Source organism: Protopterus annectens, chromosome 16.part0, assembly GCF_019279795.1.
Source record: "Protopterus annectens isolate FY-2018-M chromosome 16.part0, PAN1.0, whole genome shotgun sequence".
Taxonomy (NCBI): domain Eukaryota; kingdom Metazoa; phylum Chordata; order Ceratodontiformes; family Protopteridae; genus Protopterus; species Protopterus annectens.
Genome location: NC_056750.1, coordinates 799,580,551 through 799,597,098, shown reverse-complemented (window position 1 = coordinate 799,597,098; position 16,548 = coordinate 799,580,551).

Below are 16,548 nucleotides of genomic sequence, written 5' to 3'. Positions count from 1 at the left end.
CGTTTCATACAGACTACTCAGAAGCAATCTCTGCCTTGCATATAAGGCAATCTCTGACTCTGCTTTATTGGAAATGCTGCATATCTGCAAGTCAAATAGTACATGGGTTACAGACCTTAACCTGGTATGTAACATTAATACAACCTGCTGGAGAGACAGATTTGTCTTCCAGATGTTACCACACCTTTGGAACAGACTCCCACTTCATGTCAGAGCACCTAATTAGTGCTCTTCAAACACAGTCTGGACGATTGGATGGGTAACCATAAATTCACCCCGGGGATTCCATCTGTGTCCCTCCTGGACAAGCGTAATAGGTGCTGATCATGGAAATAAGGGTAGAACTTGGCTAGGCTTGTAAGGGCCGTAGGGCCATTAGCCTAGTAACTTCTTATGATCCTATGCTTGCACTGTACAGGGCTTATACATATATGGCCAATCACTGAGAATTCTAGTTCAACTTCCTTAGGCCAGATTAAAAGGTTGGCATCAGTCCAAAAATTGTTTATAATGAACACAGCTGACCTAAGTACATTACTTATATAAAATATTTAAACCATTAATATTATTTGCAATTACACTTACAGGGCATTAGGTGTGATCTTATAACAAAGTTTAAGAACTTAAAGAATGTTCACCTAGCAACCTCATTAGGTGTCACCTTTTATATCACATGACTTGAATAGAAGAATCAGCACATACATGGTGTAATTGCCTAAGCATGACTGATAAACCAGAATTAACAGTTTTTGTGTTGTTGTGGACTGCAAACATGTGGAACTCTAGAGATTAGGAAAGCAGATACAATTGCAGTGTTCAAGCATCTAATTGATGAGTGGGCAGATGACAGAGCATTTAATCCAGGATTGTGTAGTAATAGACTCCTATATGACCTCACATGACACTGTGAGCCTATATAACCTACAATACACTGAAATATTTAAATTTGCTTTCTTTCACTTATAACATACCTTTCTGTCTGCATTGACTCCACCAACATTATCTGCTCTCTGGAAACGGTGAAGAAGGTTGTCGTCATGTGTGTTAGAAAATATATGGCCCTTAATGTATGTATATGTAATAGTTGTAGAAACCACATTTATACATATGTTATGTTCTACTGCTTTTAAAGGACTATAATGATTGCAATGGAACAGATTTAGTCAACATGGCATGGTTTGTGGTTGTGACAGCTTCTATGTGGGTAAGGCCACATGGTAGCTGTCACAACATATTTATAAATTGGATGATACTGCCAAAAACTAGGATGATAACAACACCTTTTACAGACATAAACTGTTTTGAGACAAATGTAAAGAATTTACTCGCAATGCGTTACTGAAGGTCAAAATGGACCAGAGGGTTAGTGATTTCAGTAGTATTTTAAAAAAGCAAGAATCATATTGCTAAATTAGGTTGAAAGGCACCCATACCCAAGTATTAATTACCATACCAACATCAAGTGAGTTTTTATTCCGAGACCCCTATAGGTGACCAAATGTTCTAGGTTTTCTCTCTCTCTCTCAAAAGCATTAGTTTATAGTGCTTGAATTTATAATTTAGCTCTAAGCTGCAGTGCTTTATGTGCAACATCTGTGCACCCCCCCTGCATACGTGTGTGTGTGTGTGTGTGTGTGTGTGTGTGTGTGTGTGTGTGTCTGTCTGTCTGTCTGTGTGTGTGCATATATCCTGCAGTGATTGGCACTGATTTCACTGTTTGCCACCCACAAGTGCTAGGAGAGGCAACGTCTCCCCGATGATCCAATATTTGATTCAGTAATACGTTAGATAATGAATGCACGATTTGATTCAGTAATACGTTAGATAACGAATGCACGAATAAAGGAATAATGGTATCCATTTCACAATCTCTGTATGCAAATCTAAACAAACACGCAAGGAATAGTACATTTTATCCATTGCTTTAAGAGCTCACATCTTACGTTTTCTGTCTGTGCGTGGTATAAAAATATCCAGGTACTCAGTAGTCCAAGAAGACATTGTATGTGTAACTCAGTATCCACGTTACAGCCATTGAAGAACCCCACCTATTTGTCTGATGTCTGCATGCTTTGGCAAGGATAAAACCTTTGATAGATACTGCGCAATAAGGACAAGTGCTCTATGTACTAAACAAAACATGCTCTTACACTATGAACATGTAGTTTAGATGCCAGCGGATTGTAAGGGTGGCCATGTTTCTTCATATCCCAGCATTACAACAAGACGGCTGTGGTCAATCAATGCATTGTGAGAGTGAGATTGGCATAGGGCAATGTTTCCTCTGGTACTTCAGATATGCCAGCTGAAGAAGATACTGCTACTTTATCCACTAGGATTGTTCACACTTTTATTAGACTGACTTTAGGCGTAAGTAATGACAGAAACCTTACCAGCTGCACAAAATAGCTCTTATTTCTGTACATATAATCTGATTGTAAGTATTTGGGAAGTGCTTTAAGCATAAAAAAATGTATTATTGAAAAAAACATCAAGAAGAGCATTTGCTAGAGAACTGATCACATTTAAGGAGCAAGTCTGAGGTCAAACATTGCTATGTGTTTCTGGAATTTTCCACTCAAAACAATGGACTAGTGATTACCACACACAGTAACACAGATCCTTTCTGAGATGAACTAGGTCAAAAACAAACAATTTTTTTGCTCATGAAGAAGTCAGTAGGCTTTGTTGAAATCTTACTTCATACGGCTACCAAGCATTTTTTTTAATTTAATTCATTAAATTAATGACTTGCATCAAACACTACTAATGCATATTACTGTAATGCTGCCTTGGGTACACACTTATGCCTGCTTTCCTGTTTCCCACACATGAAGTTATAGCATGTGCACACACTAAAATTTGTAACACTGAGCTCCTGTACAAATCCTATTTAGGAAAGGGCATTAGTTTTCATCTAATAGCACCTGGGACCTTGTATCACAGCTCACACAGTTTTCACACTAACCTTCGCTCTTGTGAAGGGATACTGACAATAAGTCCCAGACTCAGCAAGCTTCCTTGGTCTTGGTTGCACTGTTTATTGCTACCTATTCTAGTGAGTGACTTACCCTTTTTATACAGACCAAGCCTGCGGACAGAACCAGTAAATGAGGATCACTGTTGAATTTTGCATAAATTAGTAAATGAATACATGTGTTTCTAGTGTGTTCCAGAGGAGAAATGAAAAACAGTTTAAGACAGTGTGTGTTTGCTTTAACTATTAGAAATTAAGCAAATTCACCTGATAGAAAAAAACAATATCTCGCATATAGTGCTTACCACGTATGTTTGGTAGAGTGTGTCTAAAAAAATTTTCCATAAGTATAGTTCTAAATACATATCTTCACGGGTATACCAGTATAATATTATCTGTGCACTTTAAAGAAAAAAAGTACACCAGATGGTAAAGTACTCTTTCATCTGTCATTAGTACTGGTTATATCAGATGTCGCATGACCATAGTTTATTAAAGTTTTATCTTGCATCCAAGAAAACATGCCTGTAGACTAGAAACCAATGGATATAGAGTGGTTTCCCACTTGAGATAGCAAGCACTCCTTGCTGAAGAATTGTCTTTAAATAAATTCTAAGGAATCAGTAACTGGATTCTTTCTCCAGTGTCTGCAGTCAGGAAATATGTATACCGTCTGTCATGTGTCACTATCATTCTGGACTGCATAACAGCACAACAAACTTTTTTATTTATTTGTCATTTGTTAACCAGGTTAGTCTGACTGGGCAGGAAGGCCCTTTTTCAGCAGAGACCCGAGGAGAAAAGCTCCAAAATATAGAAAGTATAAACAATACAACATAGTAAGCAATACAAAAAAGCTTAAACAGTACAAAAATACATGAACATAAAAAAAAATAATTTGACATTAACTGCAGAGCATAATTATTTGTAGAAACATGGTAGATTTAAGCTATACCAGCAATAAAACAGACAACATTAGTAAAAGCATGGTAGATTTAAGCTGTTCCAGCAATAAAACAGGCAACATTAGTAAAAGCATGGTGGATTTAAGCTGTACCAGCAATAAAACAGACAACATTAGTAAAATCATGGTAGATTTAAGCTGTTACAGCAAAAAAACAGGCAACATTAGTAAAAGCATGGTGGATTTAAGCTGTACCAGCAATAAAACAGGCAACATTAGTAAAAGCATGGTAGATTTAAGCTATACCAGCAATAAAACAGAGAACATTAGTAAAAGCATGGTAGATTTAAGCTGTTCCAGCAATAAAACAGGCAACATTAGTAAAAGCATGGTGGATTTAAGCTGTACCAGCAATAAAACAGACAACTTTAGTAAAAGCATGATAGATTTAAGCTGTACCAGCAATAAAACAGACATTAGTAAAAACATGGTAGATTTAAGCTGTACCAGCAATAAAACAGACATTAGTAAAAGCATGGTAGATTTAAGCTGTACCAGCAATAAAACAGGCAACATGAATTACCACATAGGCGGTAGTCTACTTAACACCGAAAGTGTGATAAGAGACCTTGGGACACAGGTGGACAGTAGACTCTCCTTTGATAATCACATCGCCACGGTGGTCAGGAAATCCTTCTACGTGGCACACCTCATCACAAAAGGTTTCTCATCCAGAAAAAAAAGGTCATTGTTCCCCTCTACTCATCACTCATTAGACCCATTATAGAGTACAACGCCCCTTTTGGTATGTACCTCACAAGACATCCACAGCAACTGGAAAGGCCGCAAAAATACCTCACAAAGAGGATTACTGGCCTCAAACAGATGCCTTATGCAGACCGTCTCAAAAAACTCCAGCTTTACTCCATCGCATATTGCCTACTCAGAGGCGATCTCTGCCTAACATACAAAGTTATCTCAAACCCAGAGCTGTTGGACATGCTCCACTTAAAGAAATCCCAATCCCTCCGAGCTGCACGCTCTAGGGACCTAAGCCTTGTCACCACAATAAACAGAACATGCTGGAGGAATAGATTCCTGTCCCAGAGACTTCCCATACTCTGGAACAGACTAACTATCTAGGTCAAACAGAGCTCCTCATTAACACTCTTCAAGAAAAATCTTGATGATTGGATGGGTAATAGGAAATTCACCCCTGGGATCACTACTGTGGTTCTGCTTGACAGGGGCACAGCAAAATAATTTTCTTGGGTGGTGAAAGCCAGGGTACCTTTTTGGCTAGGCTTGTATAGGCCCTAGGGCCAATAGCCTAATACCTACCTATGAACCTATGAACATTAGTAAAAGCATGGTAGAGTTAAGCTGTACCAGCAATAAAACAGACAACATTAGTAAAAGCATGGTAGATTTAAGCTGTACCAGCAATAAAACAGACAACATTAGTAAAAGCATGGTAGATTTAAGCTGTACCAGCAATAAAACAGACAACATTAGTAAAAGCATGGTAGATTTAAGCTGTACCAGCAATAAAACAGACAACATTAGTAAAAGCATGGCAGATTTAAGCTGTACCAGCAATAAAACAGACATTAGTAAAAGCATGGTAGATTTAAGCTGTACCAGCAATAAAACAGACAACATTAGTAAAAGCATGGTAGATTTAAGCTGTACCAGCAATAAAACAGACACCATTAGTAAACGCATGGCAGATTTAAGCTGTACCAGCAATAAAACAGACATTAGTAAAAGCATGGTGGATTTAAGCTGTACCAGCAATAAAACAAACATTAGTAAAAGCATGGTAGATTTAAACTATACCAGCAATAAAACAGACAACATTAGTAAAAGCATGGTAGATTTAAGCTGTACCAGAAATAAAACAGACAACATTAGTAAAAGCATGGTAGATTTAAGCTATACCAGCAATAAGACAGACAACATTAGTAAAAGCATGGTAGATTTAAGCTGTACCAGCAATAAAACAGACATAGATTTAAGCTATACCAGCAATAGAGCAGACCACTAGTCAGCCGTCACTTCTGCTGGCAAATTTTATAAAGCTTAATATCTACACTTTTTTTTTTTTTTTTTTTTACGCAGCATGAAGACAATGACATTTAAAAGTGCAGTACCTATAAACAAATCTATTGGTCAAACATAATTGTAGGTTGCCCTGACTACCTTGACTACCTACTCCAGGGGAGGATTTTCTGCTTGCAGGTCCTAGAGTTGACAGATATTCTGGGCTAATGTACTCTATAATGTTAGTAAATACATATATTTGGGCATTGCACATTTTGAGATGAAAACCTATGTATCTGAGCTTCATTAATTGCATACATAAATGTTTCTCCAGGGAGGCATACTCAGGAAAGCTACTCATCCCTGGGAATATTACGTTAAGCATTCTGAACATTAATCTACTTTATAGTCACTCTGACCTCTTCTTAACCCCATCCATTTACAGTTTCTGTTCTACAACAACATACACCTGCATGTCTGTCTCATGTCATGTATCTAGGATGCGTTCTTTTATGAGTTTCTTACCAATTCATGACTATACTAGCCTCAGTACTAAACCATGTCACCTGAATAAATGTGCATTTTTTATCGGCACTCACATGTACGGTTGATGATAAATCTTGTTGGATAAATGACAGATTCTGGATGAGATTCCAATTTGTATTAAAGTGCAAGGAATAGGTGTAGCTATGCACAAGCTATATAGTTCACGAAAAGGTTCCAGAACTAAGCCAAAGAACCCTGCAATTCCAAATAAGCTGCATGTACTTAACTCTACCTGCCAGCCCAATTTTGAAGTCACAAAAGGAATGGGGCACCTCTCTCAGTGAGATGAGCCTCACTCATGACGCAGAGTGTGTCTCATTGAGGTTCCTGAAATGGCATGGAGAATGCTTTGTGGAGGTAGCTGTAGGTGCTCTATATAACTATGTAGATTTCTAGGATTGCATTTACACTAACCTATTTTATTTAAATATCATCATCTGTCGAAATGCCAAATTTTCTTTTGGCTATGGACATCATTGCAGTTTCAGGTTGCTAGGGGCAACAGTACACTTAGTGAGAGATGTCTATATTAAGATATGTTATGTCTCAGCGGCAGGCAAACGCAGTCTAATTATTCATGAGAGCTCTGTTTGGGTTCCTCTTTTTCATTATGCAAATATGACTGAGAAAACTCAACATAGGCTAATGTCAATCGGCTCGGATATTTTTCTGAATCTCACCTTTTGTGCACAGCTGAAAAGAAAAGCATTGCAGTTCTCTTGTATTTTTTACCTACAGTTGTCAGATTTCTCTAACTCTGAAATTCATTGTGCATATATTGCCATAGTTTAAAATTAACTAAATTGTGGTAAACTAAGTATATATGAAAACACAGTGTTTGTGTGTGTGCGCGTATATGTGTGCGCACATGCACATTAGAACTGGAAATCAGCATTTCAATGCAAACATCAAAGCATATGCACAAACAAATGTATTTCAAGAATATTTCTAGTATTCAAGAGGAAGAACTAAAACAGTGTCGCAGATTGAAATGTTAACAGCTTGCTACTTTCTGTCTTCTTTGTGGATGTAAAATAGTTAAATAAGAAATTACTCACAAAAAAAATAAGCAGGTCACACTGTTGGCCAATGATAACATCAGTCTGACATTAGTTTCTACTTGCATAGCTGTCAGTGTGATCTAGTACCTGAGTGAATATTGCTATATTGGTATATTACTTGGAAGTGTACCAAATACCAATATATTACTAACAAGTGGATTAGCACATACTGATATATTACTAGAAAGTGAAGTAGTCACTTTCAGATGGGCAGTTATTTTTCTCATTGCAAGAGACTAAAGACAAGTACTTAGAACAGTCAGTGCACTGAAACATGATAATATACATACCTCTCTACCTCTAAAAGCAAGAAATCTGGACACATTCAACAGTAATGGGGGACAAAGGCTCAAATTGAGAAAGTTGCTCGAATAATAGGTTTTGCATTTGCATTAATTTTCTGACTGATATGAACTTTGAAACATAAATATATGTTATTATTTAGTGACTTCAGCTCTCAATGAGTTGCCAGAAAAGTGCAAATGTTATGACAATCAGACAAAAAATACAAGGCAAAAACCTGGATTGTTAAGAGGTATGATAGGATATGCAAACAAATTATATGACATAGACTCCATATTTCATTGCGGCAGAATTTCAGCAAGTAGTTTACAATTCATAAGCAGACAAAAAAAAGACAAAGCAGAATCAGTTCTGCTATCCTTATCTAAGCAGGCAGTGACATCCATGAGACATCTTTCACTATCACAGCACTGGTAACATGAATATAGCAGGGTAGTGATGGTTCTACATTTCCAGCCATGCTAAGGCACACAAGTACTGCACAATAAAAGGCTTTGTCAGCCTAACAGAACTATACAAGTTTGTCTACCACCTCTGTACATCTTACAGGACATATATCATGCAGATGTGACTCCCATGGGGTAATGTGTGTGTGTGTGTGTGTGTGTGTGTGTGTGTGTGTGTGTGTATATATATATATATATATATATATATATATATAAATATATATATATATATATATATATATATATATATATATATATATATATATATATATATATATATATATATATATATCATACATACATATATAGGGATCCATATATTCACATACACACACACACACACACACACACACACACACACACACATATATATATATATATATATATATATATATATATATATATATATATATAAGAAATCAAAGTTTCTAGATCTAAGCTTCAGTGAAACAGGAAAATCCACTAAGTATCAGAGATGTAGCTTCCAGCTCACCTGCAGTGAGATATCATCATCACATATATCTGAACTAAATATAGTAGGAGTGGGCATTGCCATTACCTGTACAATGCAGGTAGTCAGGAGATAATGACACAATGACATTCCATTGGGAGGTAATGGTCAGCACACAGTGATGGTGTGAGTGCCCAGGACAGCATGCTACTATTGTATTTTACAGTGGGCATGGGAACACAGTATTACAGGCTCTAGGCCCCAGACAGGCATAGGTTCATAGGTTCATGCTAGGCTATCTGCCCTAGGGCATTTATAAGCCTAGCCAGAGTATATTTGGCTTTCGCCACCCATTTTAAATTAATTTTGCTATGCCCTTTTTCGAGGTTAGTATACTGTGCCTCTGTCTAACAGTGACACAGAAGTGATACCTGGGGTAAACTTACAATCTCCCATCCACTCATCAAGATTCCGCTTGAAGAGAGTCAATGAGGAACTCTGCCTAACCTGGACTGGGATTTTATTCCAGAGTGAAGGGAGCCTCTGGGTTATGAATCTGTCCCTCCAGCATGTCCTATTTATTTCAGTGCTGAGGTTCAAGTCTCTCGAGCGTAGCTCGATGGGATTTGGATTTTCTGAGGTGCAGCATGTCCATTAATTCCAGGTTGGACATGGCTTTATACGTCAGGCACAGATCGCCTCTAAGCAGGCGGTATGCCACTGAGTAGAGCTGGAGTTTCTTTGACCGGGCAGCATATGGCATCTGTTTGAGCCCTTTGATCCTCTTGGTGAGGTACTTTTGGGGTCTTTCCAGTTGCTGCAGTTGTCTGGTAAGGTACATCCCAAAAGGGGCATTGTACTCAATTATGGGCCTGATGAGGGATGAGTAAATAGGCATGATGACCTCCCCTGATCTAGATGTGAATCCCTTCATGATCAGGTGGGCTATACAAAATGTTTTTCTAACCACTTTGGCCACGTGGTTGTCAAATGAGAGATTGCTATCAACTTGGGTCCCCAGGTCCCTAATTACTTCTTCTGTACTTAATGGATTACCACCTATGTGGTAATTTGTGGGCACTTTGTTTTTGTCAAAGGGGATGACTATACACTTTTTGGCGTTTAGATTGAGGCCATGGCTCTGGCACCAGTTGTCTGTTTCTATGAGGCCCTTTTGGAGGATGCTTGTGTCGGCTGGAGAGTCGATTATGGTGCCCAGTTTGCAGTCATCTGCGAACTTGGTCAGCCACAGTCCTTCCGTGTTGGCCTATACCTCCAAGAAATATATACTGAACAAGAGAGGTCCCAGGACTGAGCCTTGTGGGACGTCACTTGTAACTGGTTTGGAGTCTGACATGGCTCCAGCAATTCTAACCATGTGGGTTCTGTCTTTGAGTCAGTTTGCAACCCATCTAGTGACATAGGGGTTTATATTTAAGCTGGTGAGCTTATCTATAATGCCCGAGTGGGGTATTGTATCGAAGGCTTTTGCGAGGTCCAGGTAGGCTGTGTGGTCCACCTTCCCCTCGTCAATGGCCTTGGTGACTGTTTCAAAGAAATAAACCAGGTTTAAGAGGCAGGATCTGCCCTTAACAAAGCTGAACTGGGTAGGATCCAGTGTCTGTAGGTCCCCAATATCTTTATTTATGAGGTCCATGATGATCCTTTCCATAGCTTTGCAGACCAAGCTAGTTAGGCTTATGGGGCGATAGTTTCCAGGATCCGTTGAGGCACCACCTTTGTGGAGAGAGACCACTGTTGCTGTACGCCACTCTTTGGGTACATATCCTGTAGTAAGGCTGAGATTGAACAGTAGTTTTATGTTTGGGTTTAGCTCTTCTTGGAGTTCATGTAGGACGAGCCGGGACACCATCTGGTCCCATTGATGCTGTGTTTTTTGCTTTGGAGAGGGCAGCTCTTACCTGAGCATCTGAGATGTCAGGGGGGGCAGCACTCTGCTGGGATAGATATTTGCCCTTTTGGTGGGGAGGAGTTTGCGCTGAACCTGTCAGCTAGGATGTTGGCAATGTCTGTGGGTTCAGTGTATTTTTTGTCATTTTGGACTAATTCTGAGCATATCTGGGAATTCCCACCCAGGTTCCTAACATAACTAAAGAAAGCCTTGTGATTATCCTTAGTGTCCTGTGCAATTTTCTCTCGAAGCTGGCCTTAGACAATTTTATGAGTGCCCGTAGTTTTTTGCTAATACTGATCAGAGATGCCTTCCCTTTTTGGGATTTTGTTCTATCATGTAGTAGCTTCCTCCTTCTATTGTATAGTTTGTTTATGGCTGGGGTCCACCAGACAGGACGTCTGCCTTTGGAGGATTGGGTCTTGGTTTTATTTGGGATTGCATGATCCATGCATTCCTGAAGGTGTTCATAGAATGTGTTTATAAAGGATTCTGCGGTCTGGGCCGTATTTTCCACAGGCCCAGGGGCTTTGAAGGATTCCACCTCAGATTTGAGGAGTGTGAAATTTGCTTTAGAGAAGTTTTTCACTGGGGTTTTCTGGGCAGGGGGTGGGGTCGGGATGTGAATATCCAGTGAGATTAGTTTATGGTCTGATCTTACCAGTGAGGGATACACTTCTGGTCTGGAGCATAGAGTCCCCATGTTGGTGATGATCAGGTCCAGTATGTTTTCCCCTCTTGTGGGAGTGGTAACAAGTTGTTCCATAGCATTTGAGTTTATAAATTCTAGGAACCTTTGGGCTAGGGTGTTGGAGCTAGATTAATGCTCCCAGTCTATGTTAGGGTAGTTGAAGTCACCCAATATAATGGTGTTTGGAGAAACCTTCATATTTTCTAGTGTTCTCAGGAAGGCCGAGTGGGGTTCCTGGGTTTGGGAGGGTGGTCTGTAGCAGGCTATAAACTAGAAGGCAGTTTTACCCACTGTTAGTTGCACATGGATAGTCTCTGATGCTTCGTGTTGTGCCACCAACCTGGAGGTGTGGGTATCTTTGATGAATATTGATATTCCCCCTCCTTTTGTGGTTCGGTCCAAGTTATGGGGCCGAAAAGCATGGTATGAGGTATAACCTGGTAGTGCTGGGGTGCTCTCGGGAGCCTTGAACCAGGTTTCTGTTACTGCACAGATATCGATGTTCTCCATGCTAAGGAGAGTTTCGAGTGTGTGCATCTTGAGGTTTAGACTTCTGGCGTTGAGTAGCATTACTCTTAGTTTCTTATCCATTGTGATACCTATGGAGGTAGGTTTGTCTTTTGAGCCTTGCCTAAAAAAGGCACTATGGGGGTAGCAAGAGCCTTTGCCAATATCCGAAAGCCCAGGGGTGACAGGTGCAAGCCGTCCCTAGTGAAGCATCGTGGCTTGTCGAGCATGTCATCCCAGGCTGACAGGCATTGGATCCCCTTTGAATGACACCAATACTTAAGCCAATTGTTGAAATTGATCATCTTGTCTTCATATTGAGACATCATTCTTGGTGAGGGTAAGATGCTACTCAAGGTCAGGTTCATACCGGCCTGGGCTACATGCTCAGAGAGCTCCTCTATGTCTCTTTTCATGTAGTCCAGGGAGGTACGTCTCAGGTCATTCACACCAGCATGGACAATGACTGAGTCATATTTGTACTTGCCTTGGAGTGACCTGAGTGCTTGTGTTATGTGGCGGATCCTAGCACCCGATAGGCAGCTCACTGTGACCTTCTCCTTGTTCAGCCTGGTGAGCGGGACGTCAGTGTGCCTGACGATAGAGTCACCTATTACAAGTGTATCAGGTGTGTTGTTTAGCCTTAAGGGCTGTGACTGTTCGGCACACTGGCTTTGTGAGCTATGTGTTGCACGTGTTTTGTTTTGGGGTAGCGGTTGCTTGGGTGTCTGCTTTGGAGGTCTCTGCTGCTTAGGCAGATTTTTATTTAGAGCCTCTGAGTATGTTTTTGTGTGTTTATGTGTTTGGTTTGCTGTCGTGGCAGGTCTATGTGAGACTGGAATTGTAGTGAGTGTGGTTTCCTTCTCCTCCTGACTGGTTACACAAGTACTGAGTTGAGAGAGCTTAGCCTCCAGTTTGGCTATATGGTTGCATCTCTCACATGTGGTGGAATTTGTTGGGAGGAGGAGAGGGTTATCAGTGTACATGAGGCAGTTGTAACATTGCCTCAAGATTCACAGATTCACCAGCTGGACTGGAGAGGAGATTGACAACTGACCTTTGGACATGCTAGAATAGTATTGGGAATTCCTTTATAATTGAAAAAAGGGCCAATGGGGAACATAACGTTACATTTTTTGAGCATTTCACATCATTCTCAGGTACAGTTTTTTATGATGCTACATCTGTGAATAATTTTTCAAATCTTTCTATAGATAAATTCTGTGCTGTGCACATACAGATGAGAAAAGGGTCGTACAGACTTCTAGTATCTGTTTACCTACCCATCAATATCGCTAACTTCTAAAAGTATGCAAATATCAATCTCAGTAATAAACGTACTTGTAAAGAAACAAAACAAAAAAAATCATTTGGTCTACCACTCTGTGCAAAACAGAAGCTGCTTTGTCATCCAAAGTTGCCAGAAGTTCTTAAGTTAGTGTGCCGTTGTATTTCATAGGTTCATAGCAGGTTATCAGGCTAATGGCCCTAGGGCCCTTATAAATCTAGCCTTGCAGAAACACATGTACCCTAACTGACCATAGTTGGATGGTAGTCGTTAGCAGAGCAATTCTGTGATCAGCACCCACTACCCCTGTCCATGAGGAATACAGGTGCCACCCCAAGAGTGAATTTATGGTCACCCATCCAATTGCCAAGGTTTTCTTAAATAGGGTCATTGAGGAGCTCTGTTTCACGTGAAGTGGGAGCTTATTCCAGAGGAGTGGCAAACTCTGGGAGATATATGTCTCTCTCCAGCATATTTTGTTAATGTCAAAGGCTAGATTGAGATCCTTGGAGCGAGTGACTCTCGTCTCATTTAATTTTCAGATCTACAGCATTTCCATTAGAGCAAAGTCAGAGACTGCTCTGTAGACCAGACACAGGTCATCTCTCGTTAGCCTGTATGATACAGAGTACAGTGACCGGGCTTTCAGTCTTTTCATGTAGGTCCCATTTTGGAAGCCCTGGATTCTCTTGGTTAGAAACTTCTGTGGTCTCATCAGTTGCTGCAGGTGGCTGGTGAGATATATAAGCACTGCGCTCAGTTAGTGGTCTGATAAGGGTCAAGTACAGCGGATTTATAACCTCCTTAGTCCTGGATGCAATCACAGAAAATCCTTAAACATTGGTCAAGTAACTGCTATGTCACTCCATTCCTTAACTGTTGTGGTCTTTTTTCCTCTAACTTGTATTTACACTTACAATGCAGTTGTTCAGGTTTATGCAGACTATCAGATGTGCTGCTTTTATATGTGCATTTAGACAGTACCTGTTGCTATTTTTTTTAAGTATGCAATATTTATTTGATTTTATTTTTTTTTATTTTTGTGAACACCATTTTTTTACACCCAAGAATGCATCATGCCTGTAGAACACATGTAGATGTTACTGAAGCTATATCCGTGCAAACACTGAAGATATGCTATCCTTAACCCACACCCCCTGTTACTACCCACTCCTAAATGTCAGCCAGTCCTTCTTTCCCAGATGTTAACTTAGCACATTCAGAAACATTACTCCTCTTATCCTTTCTGATAGTCCATCTTATCAGTGTTCCTACTTATTTTTCTTCCCATATTCCCATTCACCCTCCCCCCTTCAAAACATCCAAATATTTCCATTCTCTCCTAACTCACTGCTTTTATCCCTTATCCATACCTTCAAACTCCTCACCTTTGGTCACCTTACTTCTTATACCATTCAACACATTTTTAACCTACTTTGCATGTTTACCCATCACTGTGATCCTCCTTCCTACATCTTCAGTGTTTGAGTTTAGCGATATTCTTGTCTTTACTTCTCTAAGACAACCATAAGTCCAGTATTGTGCTACCCACTTTGTTTGAACCTATTCTACTATCAATCTTTTTTTTACAACAGATTGATATTTCCTTAGCCTAGACTTTTTCCCAAATTTTCATGTCATTTTCTCTAAGGTCATTCTACTCCCACCACATATGCAGCTTGTTTGCAACCTTGTGCATTTCCAACAATTGTCATGGTTCAGGATACCCTCTCTCCTCAGATTTGCATATCGTGCATTTCCAACAATTGTCATGGTTCAGGATACCCTCTCTCCTCAGATTTGCATATATGTAAATATTTTCTTTATTTCTAAGTCAGCTTAGAGCTGGTGTCATATACCTCCTATGCAATAGTCTCAGCACTAAGTCAAATGTAGGCCAAATAATCTGTAGCATCTTGGACACCTTCAATGTTTCCTTATTCAACCTCCTGACTCTCTCTGCCAACTGCACATTAACGCACCCAAAGATGCTTCCTGCCCCCCCCCATAATCCCTGTTAATATATATATATATATATATATATATATATATATATATATATATATATATATATATATATATGTCTTACTATTTCTTGTGAGCTATAACATTCATTTATCTTTTTGAAATGGATTTTGTATGTTTTTCCAGTGCAGTTATGAGTCAGGCAGACACAAAATGATTTTTACAATGTAGTCAAAACACCCTTAAATAATTTTGGTACATAAGGAATGCATCAACAAAATAGTCTTGCAGCAGAATGCCTATATAGGCAGTGTAGCGGTACAAATTCAAGGGATGAAAAATACAAAGTGGACATTTTGTTTATTTTTTGAAAAAATAACAGACGTCTGAAATTAAGATTTTGGTAAAAATGGTTATATCTCAGTAGCTACTTAAGTAGTTTACTATTCTTGTTATGGACAGAGCTTAAAATAACCAATTGGATCTTGTGTGAATGGTCATGGGATTTTTATTTTGCTTAATTTAATGTCTTTAAATCAGATATGTTATTCTGAAGAAGTCTAAATTATTGCCAGATGAAAACTCTAGTAAATGTATACACTCTATTTCTCAGTTGTTCTAACAATATTTTTCTTTTCCTTTTGGTTTTTACCTATCTGGATTGCAGACATTTGTTTGTTTTAGAACCTGAGTTTTATGTGACCACCTTCCCCAAACTTCATTTCCAAGTGCAAAACTCCTAACAATCCATGCCAAAGTGTTTCTAATTCCCATGAATTATCCCCAACAATCTGTTACTGCTATGAGATGGCTTAGTGGTAAATCACTTTGGCTTTGGTGTACAGTGTCCTGGGTTTGATACTAGCAGAGGCTGCTTATTGGTTGGGAGGGTGGCCTAATGGTTAAGGTGTTTATCTTACAACCACAAGGTGCAGGGTTTGAGTCTCACAAGGGATAAGGGTAGTTAGCCTAGTATGAACCTATGTTCTAAACCTATGTTCTATACAATCCAAACAATCCACGATATCTATCATCTGTTTACAGCTATTGAATTGATGTCCTGCTCTTAACAAAAGCAATCTGACCTGTTTCTACTAGGTTTTAAGTTTGCCACTCCAGTCTTCTATCCAGCGTCTTGACATCACAGTAAGTTAACAGTAGTTTCTTGTAGGTAACTGGCTCTCCATTGGGAAATAAACAACGTTGTCACTCTTCCCACCAGAGGAGCAGCCTTCTCCGTTCCACAGCTCCTACCAAATAGTCTCCGGAATCCCATCCAGTGACCCATGGATCATGTTAAGGAAATAAATGGTGAAAACATCCTCATCACAACACTTTTCTACCCTTAGAATAGCTATCACATCCATTACCTCTCCCCCATAATTTCCTTATCCAGTGTCCCCTTTACAACATCCTATGTGTTCCAGTTTACAAAGCCAATTTTTTGAAATTTT